At 34.5% G+C, this 12,668-nt stretch overlaps 1 protein-coding gene across 4 annotated transcripts in view; it reads left to right on the top strand.

Annotated features, from left to right (window-relative positions):
• LOC105212111 (filamin-C) overlaps nucleotides 1-12,668 on the top strand; it is a 56,982-nt gene that overhangs the window by 28,165 nt on the left and 16,149 nt on the right. Inside the window, exon 2 of one of the 4 annotated variants that reach the window (XM_011183895.3) lies at nucleotides 1,412-2,202. The exons of the other annotated variants lie outside the window; for them this stretch is intronic. The gene's annotated coding sequence lies outside the window, so the exon portion shown is untranslated. The remainder of the gene's footprint in view (nucleotides 1-1,411; nucleotides 2,203-12,668) is intronic. 4 annotated transcript variants of the gene reach the window in all.

The following is a 12,668-nucleotide window of genomic DNA, read 5'->3' as shown; positions in this document are numbered from 1 at the left end:
ATTCTCCTCACATGCTGTGCAGACCGCGACATTCCTTCGCCCAACGCATGGGCGCCTAAAAAAGCTGTATCTCGCTTAATTTGCTTGACACATATCGCGGAGTTTCACTGCTGCGACAACGTAGTGACAACAATAAAAGCAAACAAATGACTTGTAAATATTGGCACACATTTTCACATTCCAGCCAAGTTTTTTTCAAAATCCCCCGTATAGCCGCTTGCCAGCGTAGCACGTACGCGGCAAGCAAACTTTGGCATTCCCTACGCAGCAGCTTGATTGGCAAAGCACGCCAGCAAACTGTGACTGAATGCAAAATACACAGACACACGAGATTGTTGGAAAACAAAACAGTACAAAAAAGCAGTGAAACTGTATGTTTGTATGTATGTTTGGTACATAAAAGTGCGTCTTTTGACTCTCTTATGCTGCTTAAATCACAAGTGTTTACCTGTTGTACCTGTTGTTGAATAGCTGTTAGGTATTTTTTATAGCGCGCAAGCCGGTTTCCAATAGCGCTTCACGCACTAAGCGAAAAGTGAAAAAAACCCGAAAAAATGTATGCAGAAGAAACAACGAAAAATGTGCGCGCATGCGCAAAGGTCCATTGAGCGGGCAAGGCAGCAGTCTGTTGGAAAACACAAAGCGACAAAAGCGGCAGCTTTGCAAAATGCGCGTATAATGAAACGAAATTGTTCAATAAAAAATAATAATAAATGAAATGAAAAAGTGAAAAGAAGCAGCTGCACAAATGGGTGTTCAGAAGTAATGAAGTGATGTGAACTTTTGACCCAAAATGCTATGTTTAAAGCTGCTTGTGAGGAGAATAATTTAAAACATAATAATAAAAAAATAATTTAAATAGAAAAGAAAATGAAATTAGTGGCAATAAAATAAAAATAAAAATAAAAAATAAATAAAATTAAAAATACATAAATCTAAAAAAAAATTTAAATAATTAAAAAATAAACAAAAGTTAAAAAAATGAAAAAAAAATATATTAAATATGTGAATAAAATAAAAATTAAAACATTTGATATAAAAAAGGATTAAATAATTAAAAAAAAATTAATTAATTAAACAAAAAAATAAAATACAAAAAAATAAAAATAATAAATTTAAACATTAAAAAATATATAAAATTATAATAATTATTAAAAAAATTTAATTACATTAATTTCTATATGCGTTAATATGTGTATAATTAATAAAAAAGTGTTTTTTTTAACAACTGTGTAGTGGTGCTTTTGAAAATTGTGATATTTAAAACAAAATAAAGAAAAATAGTGCGATAGAATAAAAATTTATATATTATAATATTTAAACAAACTGTGTTTACTAAAATATTTTATTTTTAATAAATCAAAATAATTTTTTTTTTTAATAAGAATTTGGTTTTTGTTGAAAATTTCAGTCTACGTTTTTAATCGAAAAGTATTTATGCAAAATATATAATTTTGAAAAATATATCTATTAAATAATAATATTAAAGTTCTATACAAATAAAGCATTATAAATCATTAAAAATTTCGCGCCAAACAACGCCAACCTCGTGATTTGATACAAAAGAAAACCGCGCCAACAACAACACTTCGAGTCAGACGCACAGGTGTACAAGCACTCAGTACGCGGCACAAACGAAAAAAAACCGAGTAAATTCAATCGCATTGCGAAATCTGTGGAGCAGCGAACATACGCAACATTACGCCCAGCCGCTTTCTTGCACTCACTGCCACTGTCAACAGACACCGCATCGACCACCGCCGTCACCACTGCACACACTAACCGCCAGCAACGCTATCACATCGCCAGCCAACACCACCCAACGCCATCGCACGTCTTCGATTCCAGCTTTTGCTGCGGCAACCGCATTTTCCTTCTTATCGACGTCAATAAATACCAGCACCGTTGTTATTGCCACAAGTGGCACACGTAACCGCTGGCACCGGCGCAACAAACCAGTAAAAGCACAACACAAAGCACAAGCGCTGATATAAACGATAAAATAACAACAACAAGCACGGAGAGAAAAATATTTATTGAAGAAAGAATTCACAAACACTGTTGTTGCTATTGTTGTTGTCGCATAAAATCCGGAAATTCTGGTCACCAAGGCATTCAATACGATTCATAACTAGCGCTTGTGTTGCGCTGCCGAATATTCAATTCGATCGTTACGATTTTCAGCTACGCCAGCAGAGAGAGGTGAGATTTGCGGCATGACTACAGCATACTTGCCACACAGACATAGTATTTATGTGGAATGCTTATTTTATAAATAAATATTTTCCGGTTTACGTTACGTTATATAAGCTATTATAGTGCAAAACTATATACAAATGTTGATATACATACAAACGCAACATGTTGCATAAACTGCAGTAGATCCAGTTCAGTAACTGAATATTTCTGCTGTGGCATGCAACATCAGTGATTTGCAGATTTTCCAAATATTTTATGCTTTCTTTGTGCGTTTTACAATCGAATTTAAAACGATTCTTTGTAGCTTTAGCGGTATTTGCTTGCAACAGCAGTTGAGTATACATATGTTGCTAGAATATTGCTAAAATGTTGCTAGAATGTTGCCAGTGTATTGCCAACCATACTAAAACGTATACGCTGATCAACTCCAGCTGCAATTACTGCGTTGTATCTCTACTCTACTCAAATGCAAACAAAGCGCCGCTGTTGTCAGTCAGTTAGTTAGTAAGTCAATCAGTAAGTCAGCTGTGCTGCATGCAACTTTACCACAAAAGCGCCATTATAAACGACTTTTTATTTGTTTCAGTGCGATTGTAGCGCTATTTGCTTTGTTTTTTTTTTTTTTATAAGCTGGCTCATACATAGTTAACTGTATTTGCATTTTATGCATACAAAACTACCGTTTCGAATATATGCCACTGTATATGTATGTTTGTGCGTGAGTGTGTTTGTGTGCGTTTAAATAGTTCATACCACGGACCATATACGCTGCTCTGCCACTTTAACACATTTGATCTGCCGTTAGGCACACTTTAGCGCAGCCACCACTATATTTGGACGTACAAACATATAGTAGCTGGACTGAATGCGCAAGTGGTTATATACTGAGATACATACCTACATACTCGTACAAACATTTTATTATCTATAAACGGAATAGTACCGAATTTTTTTTTAAAGCCTTTTTGGGCATCAACTACATAGAGTACATACATACAGACATACAGACATATACATATATATATATATATTTATATATATATATTTATATATATATATTTATATGTGCGTTCAAATTGAATGCGTTCGTGCGCCAAACTCACGACAATGACAACGTGTGATGGTCTCCAAATATTTATATACAACAAAATGTGACAGCCGCTTGGCTAACCCAAATACGTGGTTTACATTTTAGTTAGATAATTAATTACAATAACAATTAGTGAATAATGCAAAAAAAAAGTTAAAATTAAAGTTAAAGTTAAATGACATAAGTGCACAGAAATTGAAATTAAGCAACAAAATTTTGTAGTAAATTTTGGTATTTTATATACCATATAACTTGTCGAGTTATTTATTGAGGTTAGAGCTAAAACTTCAACGGATGAATGAGGAACTATACAAGAATGATATCAAACTTAATTTTATCAGAGCCAAGAAAAATTCTTAAAATTGTTAAATTCAGATAAACTCGAGACCCTAGAATGGTACATAATAGACTCTCTATATATATTTGCTTTTCAAACGTACTTCAATGCAATGATAATATCGGCGATGTTTGCTTTAAAAGATCTCTGAAGAAGTCATTTTGAGATAAATCCTCGAGATAGCTACTTGGTATTATCTCTTTTGATATAAAAAGTTATCCCGTCATTTAAAAAAACGTCACATAATGAGCTGTTGGACGTTAGATACGTTGAAATACTTTAGTGTAAATATCTTTGGGTCGATTCAGAGAGTTTTGACTTATAACTAATCTCATTCGATTTTGATGCTGACTATTTAACTGTGTCTAGATTAACAAATATTTAAAAATCTGCTGACTCTCTCTCGTTGGTACTTCGTGAGTATGGTATCAATAACTAATGATTTAGTTTTAGTAAAAATAGTAAATTTTTTGTAAATAATCATTTAGGATGAACGAAAGTTTTCGATCAGATAGGCTAAAGCTTTCGTTATGACATTCACGATATTTCAATTTCAGTCTAGCAAAAGCTGGGTAATAGCGGAGAAAGTACGAAGAAGTTTCTATCTCGCTTTCTTCCAGACAACTTTAACAATTTGGATCTATGAAAAGGTTTTGCTTCATCACATGGTTGTATGTCTACTTGGGCAATGTTCGATTAGAAGCCATACAACTAGAACAAGATGAGGCTTGCTTAAAACAAATAGTTCTAGGTTAGACGAATCATATCGAACCCATTATCTAATCAATTGAGTTGATGCAGGTCTTAATAATCTATCAAAAATGGAATTTTTCCTCAAATAGAAATATACTTTTAACGAATATACATATATTAACTACTAGTCTCGTATTAGCAATTTACTAACGAAGAAGAAAAACACGCTTCAACGGTCTCATATTGCACGGAATGCTAAAACTCAGTTCTCTGCATGGTTTCTTAGAATACAGCAAATGTATTATTTAGCAAATGATTATGATTATAGTGAATAAAAAACCATGATACATATTAGTACATCCCTAATGTAATTTCATCGATTTTTTTCGACCAACTTCATCACAGAGCCATCAACTTCGCAGTACATTAACTCTCTACAATTACCGCTACCAGTATTAGATTTTACAAATTTTTCCTCTTTTATAAGTCACTATCAAGTACAATCATTTAAGTAAATGAAAATAGAGAAAATAGTTGGATATATGTATGTACATGTGTACTAAGAGACTTTATATAAATTCACCAAACTGCTTGTTTATGCATGAGACGATCACTGCAAGCAAGTTGGCTTTAACCTTTAAATACTTGTCGAAATACTTGTCTGTCTAGCTTAACAACAACAACAACAATAACAAAAAAATGCCCGCAGACGCATACACGCGCTGCAATAAATGGCGCATAGCAAAGTAGTTTGCGATTTATGAGCCAAATACTTGTTGGCTCCAAGCATTACATGCAAAAATCGAGCAAAAGTTGAAACAGCAACAAAGCGACGACGAAAAACAGCTGCAATAAATATATAAATAACAATAAACAAGCCAATATATTTAGTATGTGTACGAATACACAATTTTATGCTGATATGAAGTGAAGTTCTTTCTTGTTGTCTCCAACTTTAGTGGCCTGCAAACGGTAAAAATATGCAATGCCACAGTCAACTCCAGCAGCAGCAGCTTAAGCATAAACACAAGCAGACACTGGCTGAAACACTCCCTGAATTCGAGTCGTGTCTGTCTGTCTGTTTGTCTGTTGTGAGCGGCGGGTTGAGGTTATGTTTGCGCTGACTCTCGCCCGTCAACTTTTGCATTTTCAGCTGTTTTGTGCTGCCAACCACAATGCGGTTGGGCTGTTGACTGACAAGCAGCAAGTTGTTGTAAGCGGGTGGATGAAAGGGGGGCAGTTAGTGCAAGTCTCAGTCAACGTACGCATTTTAGCCCATCACAAGTTGTGTTTTTGTAGGTTTTCCGCTGTCACCGCAAAAATATATACATTTACATACAGCAGTTGAAGGCAGGTGGGTGCACAAGTGCAGTGCGAGCAGGTGGACATTATATAATATACTATTTATTTAAAAGCAGAAAAATTCGAAAAAAAATCAGAATTGTAATTTTGCAAAAATAATCTGAAACACCAAAACATTGCATAATCGGTGGGTTGCGGGGAATTCCTTGCGGCAGCACATTTCTACAATATTGCTCATTTCTAATTTGTGTATATATTTATAATATATTATATATACAATTATTTAACGCTTGGAGCTATGCTAATTGTTCTTGCTGCTTAATAGTCTAAACTCGTCGCGCCAATAAATGAGTTAATTGTCTGAGAGTAGAATGTAGAAAAAGCAAAGAATATAGAAAATAAATTGAAAAATATTTCTCTTTATATAGAAAAAGTCGGCTTATTTGCATGACATCAATATCATTTAATTTGCTGCCCATAAATTTTTTTGCTCGCCAATTTTCCTTTATTGTTTAAGTGACCCTGACTCACAGGCATTGTTGGCATTTAAATGAACACATTTTTTCTACTTTTACTACCGGTGATGCGGCTGTTAGACATCATTTGCGATTGTTTGCTATTTTGAGTGGATTCAAATGTGCGTTTGTAGATTTTAGTTTAAGTTAAGAAACCCTTTTCAGGCAATTTAATGCTGCTATCTCTGCCAAAAGATCTTAGATTTCGCAAGAGTTTAATTAATGTGTTTGTATGTTAGTAAATCAATTTAGTGATGAGATTTATTATCATTTTATGCAATACTTAAATCGTTTCAGTGGTTTTGAGTGGGTTCAACGAGCCGCATCAGCAATTATTTCTTACTATTTAAGCTAAAATAATAATCTTGATTGAAAGAAAGAAACTTCCGGAATTTTAATTCAACAATTATGTTTCTAATTGGATATTAAAGGTTAAAGAACTTTCAACTTTTTCCTTAAATCAACTTAAGTAATTTTCGCTAAGACCAGAGATATTTGTGGGTAAAGCTTGGATAACCGCTTCCAATTTGTTACTTTAGTGCTTCCTATGCTCATACAGTGCTCTCTTGTAGAAAGATTTAGACAAGAGAGTATATTGAAACGTTATTCTCTAAACTGTAATATCATTTCAATAAACGAATTTATGCGAATTGCTTGTTCTATTCACCACTTTCTAAATGTTGGTAAATCAAATTTAGGTAAAATGTCATATTAGATGGTCGGAGTAATATATATGCAGAAGATAAACCGGAAAACGTAAAAATATCTAAAGAATATGTTTTCAAAACTCTTCTGTAAATTAATAATTTCAAACCCTTAATATTTATTCAATTAACTGAATGCATAAAAACTCAAATGCAGTTAGATTTAATATGATTATCTCAATTATAATTTCAATATCACACAAACCATTCAATTTAATACGAGTGCAACTAAGCATATACTCGAATATAGTACATCCACTTGAGCGCCACATCCGCTGCCTGCACAATATGGCTTTCCAGCGCATAAATTCACTTCAATATCATTTATTTTTTATTTTTTCACAGTCAATTAAATCGCGCTCAAGTGCTCTTCTGCCCTTAATTTGCGCTTATGCAACACACAGGAAGATAATTAAAAAGAGAAATTAAAAAAATGCAACAACAAAGTAGAAAAAAAGCATTACTCACTAATCATTAAAACTCTCACATATCATAAATCGTCAGTTGATTACATTGCTAAGCGCATGGAATACATACGCACATGCTCAAGTGTGTAACTCACGCGTGTTTGTATATAGTTATTCATAATATACATACATAGATACATATATACATGCTCAGATGCATTTATATAAACATGTAATTGCAATAAAACATAAGTGGCGAAACGTTATGGAGATGTTTTATTAAAACTCACTCGGTAATGATGCAAGTAATTATGAAATATTTAATCGAAAGTGGAAAAGTGGAAAAAAATAATGTGTTTTTCATACCTTATTTTAATTTGAAAAAATGTGATTTGAAAACTTAAAGGTGGCACTGTTTCAAATTGAGAGTTAGGGAATCAATAACATTATAGAGCTGAAGTTTTCCACTTTTGAGTGAGAAAGCTACTTTAGAAGTTCAAAGCTCATTTTTTTTTCTTTTTTTTTAAATTTAGAAAAGGTTCCAGCAGGTTCTCTAGCAGTTAACAATGCGTCAACTACACAGCAAATCGAAGACACCCATTATTACTCGCTTAAACAGCAGTGAAGTTATCACTTCAGCTTTTCAACTGCTTGTGGCACAAACCTCTCCAATTTCATTTTATCCTTTCTCCTCCGTAATTTTTTAATGTGTCTGCTGCTTTTTCAATAAATTTGCAACATCAATTACAATTAGTTGCATTATCATTCACACTCGCTAATCAACTGGTTTCCGGTCCAACTACCACCTCATAATAGCACCAACCTAACAACAATACACAGATATTGGTTGCAAGTGGACAACATTAGCAGCGCCTGCAGCAATTACTGCTTATTGTTTTCAAACTGCTGGTTGTTGTTGCTGTTCGTGCTTCTTTTTCTTTCAAACATTCAGTGATTCTGTAGAATCCGCGATTTTCCTTTAGAGTTGATACGGCTGCTGCTCATTGGTTGGTATTGCATGTTGCACAAAAATTAAAATTCATTGTCAGTTGATAGTGCAGCTCAGTAGCTTCGCGGTAACTACAGCACTTTTTCCTCATTTTCTCTTTAAGCTATTTAATTTTTGCACAGATACACATCTACACACACACACGCATACATATGTATTTATATAAGTGCTGTTGCAAGTTCATGTTGGCTCTGCGCCTGCTTGCTTGCTTTTATTATCATTTCAGTAATTATTTTGTTGTTGTTGCCTGCATAATTGTTAAGCGATTTTGTTGCGCTGTCCACTTGCACTTTTCCTTTTTCACGTGCGTTCGCTGGCTGCCTACATACTTGCAACACGCTCGATTACCGGCTTTGATGGTTGTCCATCATCATCAGCACCCGTTCACCGCGCAACACGTGTGGTTGTTATTGTTTTATGTTGAAAATGAAAATGTTTATTAGCCGCGGCGCCACGCCCCGCTGCACCACGCGCAAGCTTAGCGCTTCCACTTGCTTGCTTGTTTGTTTCTATGTGTGAAAGCGAGATTTTTTAGTTGCTTGAGCTATGCGCTTGCCGTGCTTTCAACTCAAGCACGGTATGCCTTGCATGCAGGAATGCCATATTTGTTGTGGTTGCTACCGCTCATCAGTTCGTCACTTCATCAGTTAACCAAGCGGCGTTCGCGTCGCATTAACATAAAATTGTACTTTTCAGCATATGTATGTGCGTTAGCGACTGTCAAGTCTCGTTTACAACTTAAATATTAAACGTAAATACATATGTATGCTCATAAATATGTACGCAATTATTTGCGAAGCGCCATTTCTCCATTTCACAGTTGCCATATTGACCGCTGATCCGCCATTGCCAAACGGCCACAACGTTTGCTCGCGCCGCGCTCTCCACCGTCAGCCAGCATTTACACTGGCTGCTATGATTTTATGTCAACAATGGCAAGGAACGTGAGAGTCCAGCGCGCTCTGGGCAGTTGACGGTGTGAAAGTGCAACTTGTTTTCGCGTCAACTGTCAGCTGCCTGCATTGGTGATGAAATGAAATGGTGTTTAAAAAAATATTTATTTGCTGGCAGCAACAGGTGTGCGACTTTATGATTAAATGCCTGCATTTTTGATTTAATAACTTTTCGCATTTTTAATTAAAGATTGCATTTAAGTGAAATGTGTTGGTGGATGAGATTAATATGTGAGCGTGAGATAGTTTATTTATTATAAAATAATATAATATGTATTAGTTCCCATAAACTACTTCAACAACAACCTCCGCTTTTCTTTATCTTCGAAGCATCTCTGTTAATCGTTGCTAAATTATTACCTTGAGCTTCTTCAGGGATACGGTGGTTCCTTCAATAAAGGAAACATAGAATAAGCAGTAACCACCATTGATCGAACTACTGGAGTAGATCTCCATCCACAAAATTTCTTCGAACAATATTATCCAGTTTTTGGAAACAATCTGTATCGATAAGAAATAAGTCAAAGCGATTGAGAAGAACAACGAAACGATATATACATATTCTCTCATGTAATTGATTCATCTTCAAAGTATTTGACCAAGCTTTTCATCCTGTTATTTGTTGTAGATATATTTTGGCAAGAACACTTTCAGAAAGTATTTTTTATGCTTTATAAAAACGTTACTCAACTCTTTTCACCGACAAGTCTTTGAGGTGGAGTCGCTAAGACGAAATCTAATTATTCTTCAAGATCTTTTATAATTTCTTTACACTAAATATCATTTAATCCTGATTTAAAATCTAGACTTTGCATTTTGATTTTAGGTTTGCTGTACTATATGATTTTCCAGATTATGTCAGTTCGAATCAAAATGGCCTTTAGGGTACCATTAAGTTATTCCTGAGATTTTATCAAAATTAGTTTCGATTTCATAATTTTTGTTACTCGCTTCAAAAAGTAAATGTAATAACTGAATAATATTTGCAAAAACTAAAGAAATTAGTTCAAGTTCACTTAAAATATTAGTAACAAAGCTCTTATTTTACATCTTTAATTGTCATGCTAATCGAAAGTTTGTGAAAGCTTTATAAATCACCTAATCAATATAATTTAAATAAGAAAGAGTCGAAAACTAAGTCACCACAAAATTTAAATATAAATGAAGCAGTAAGCCGATGCCAAAAATATTTGTAACTCTGGGCGGCTTTTGATGGTTTTGGATGGATGGCATTGAAACTTCGAAGTATTCAACAATTAAAGCTTTTGGGTCAACCAAAACTTACAATAATTGACTAATAGTTTTTCGAAGAGGTAGTGCTGCAACCAGACACACCTTTCATAAAGTTTGAATGCTTTTTGCAATTTTCAATTAAAGTTTTTGCATTTTTATGCTTATTTGTGGTAAATATTAAACTGAAAGTCGATTGCTCAAGCAAATTGAAGAGGCAAAGCATAAAATAATTCGCTTAATTTCTATAAAAAAAAAAAACATTAGTATCAAAATCACAAGCAGTCAAAACGGTGTCAAAGCAATTGTCGTAATTGAGTGGGTTAGGGTAATTTGCCGCCAGCAGGAAAGGCTTGCAGCACTTAGGCCTTCACGCCTGCTTACTCCCGCGGTATATGGGAATATTTATCAACCATAAGTGCCTATGTAGAGTTAAACACAAGCAAGCTTGGAGGTTTGCAAGTAATCATAACTTCCCAAGCCAAATATGGCGCGCTGCATTTGCAATACAGTAACTGTGTCATGTCGATTGGCAACTTTTACTACTCAACCATACTGACACCGTTATTTGCTTTTTTTTGTTTCAATGAAATTGTGCAATTATACCGTTTATCAGTTGGCGCCGCCGCCACCGCCGACGTTGTTGCAGCGCAATCACTATGCCACAACTCTCTTTTTACACGATTCGCCATATTTGCAAAGGCAGGCGATTTTCAAGTGAACGCAGCAATCATTTTCCGTTTTGCTAAACACTAAACACATTAAAAATTATTGCAAAATACATTAAAAAACTGCAAAAAAAACACAAAAAAAATTAAATTGTGTGCATTGTTTTTACTTCCTGTCGCCGATTCGACGCCGTTGTAAATAGCTAACGGAATTATGGCGAGAAAAAAAAACGGTAAAAAACGAAAATTACATAGATTGCAGAAATTATTTTTCTCTTGCCCGATTAGGCGTGGCCCACTTGAGCAGAGTACTTGAAAAAAAGCATAAAATAAATTCCGCAAATAAATAAAGGAAAAGTAGAAAGTACGCGTTTAATGGCGCTGGCACATAATTGCATTGGAAAAGGAAAAACTCTACGAATAACTGTTTATTTAGATAGAAGGTAGGTTAACAGTTGAGTCTCTAGAAGAAGTCGATAACACATACTTAAATAAGATTAAAATCAAATTTGTGCTAGAAGTTGAGGAAAATCTCATAATTTTAATGACTATTGCCCCTGATTCAGACAAAATTCTTCGTAATTATTGACAATTTTCGATTTTTATTAATCCTCTTATGTTATGTTATGCTATGTTCTGTTATGATATGCTATGTTATGTTATGTTATGTTAAATTATATTTTATGCTATGTTGTGTTACATAAGACAAGGTGAAGTTAGACTAGTAATGATTTTTAAAAGCATAATCGCCTAATAATACCAAAAAAATCTAGAACCTGAAGCTCCAATAAGCCCACAGAACACGCACTTTTATTTATATTTCTGAAAATAATAGTTGTAAACATTGATCAAGAGTCTCATGTTCATGAGAAATCGAGTCTAAGTAACCGTTCTATATTTATATCTGAATGAAGGTTGTCACTTCATAACGATTTACTATATTGGTGTTAAACTTCCAAAGAAGGCCCAGGGTAATGAACTCGATCCTCTCGTAACTTAACCTCAAACAAAACTCAGAACCACCACATGGTACGTGAGGTACCTGAGGTACCATGTGGTATTTGTGCCAGTGTCAAATTGAGACGAGGTCTCTTCACAATAACTTCCGAATAACAAGCAATTATTTCCAGCAAACGATTTTACATTTTTGAGCGAAATTTAACATTTTAAACAATTTCATATTTTCCGTGTTTCTATTGCAACAACAAACAATTTCAGCGTTAATTTGTAGCACACATGCAATTGAAAACCAAAGTGTGTTGCAAGTGATGGCATGTTGGTGTTTCTTCAATGAACACACGACCACCCACCGAAAGTGACGCTCCGTTTGGCACATTTATGAGTGATCTTGATCTTGGCAAAATGTGAGCTCAACGTTTTACAAAGACAAGCGCAAATAAATGAGCAACGCTTAAAACATCATCACAAGCCATGAATAACAAACGTCAACTAGCGGTTGGCAAATTTTGGTAGTGCTCAGAGAGGGGAGGCGAGTGGCTGTAGTTGATAGCAAGCGATTTCACAGAGTTTTAGCCAAGCATATCAATTACATACAAGCAAT

The sequence above is a fragment of the Zeugodacus cucurbitae genome, chromosome 6 (genome assembly GCF_028554725.1).
Source record: "Zeugodacus cucurbitae isolate PBARC_wt_2022May chromosome 6, idZeuCucr1.2, whole genome shotgun sequence".
NCBI lineage: Eukaryota > Metazoa > Arthropoda > Insecta > Diptera > Tephritidae > Zeugodacus > Zeugodacus cucurbitae.
The sequence above is the reverse complement of the archived record's forward strand: the minus strand, read 5'-3'. Positions and strand labels throughout refer to the sequence as shown.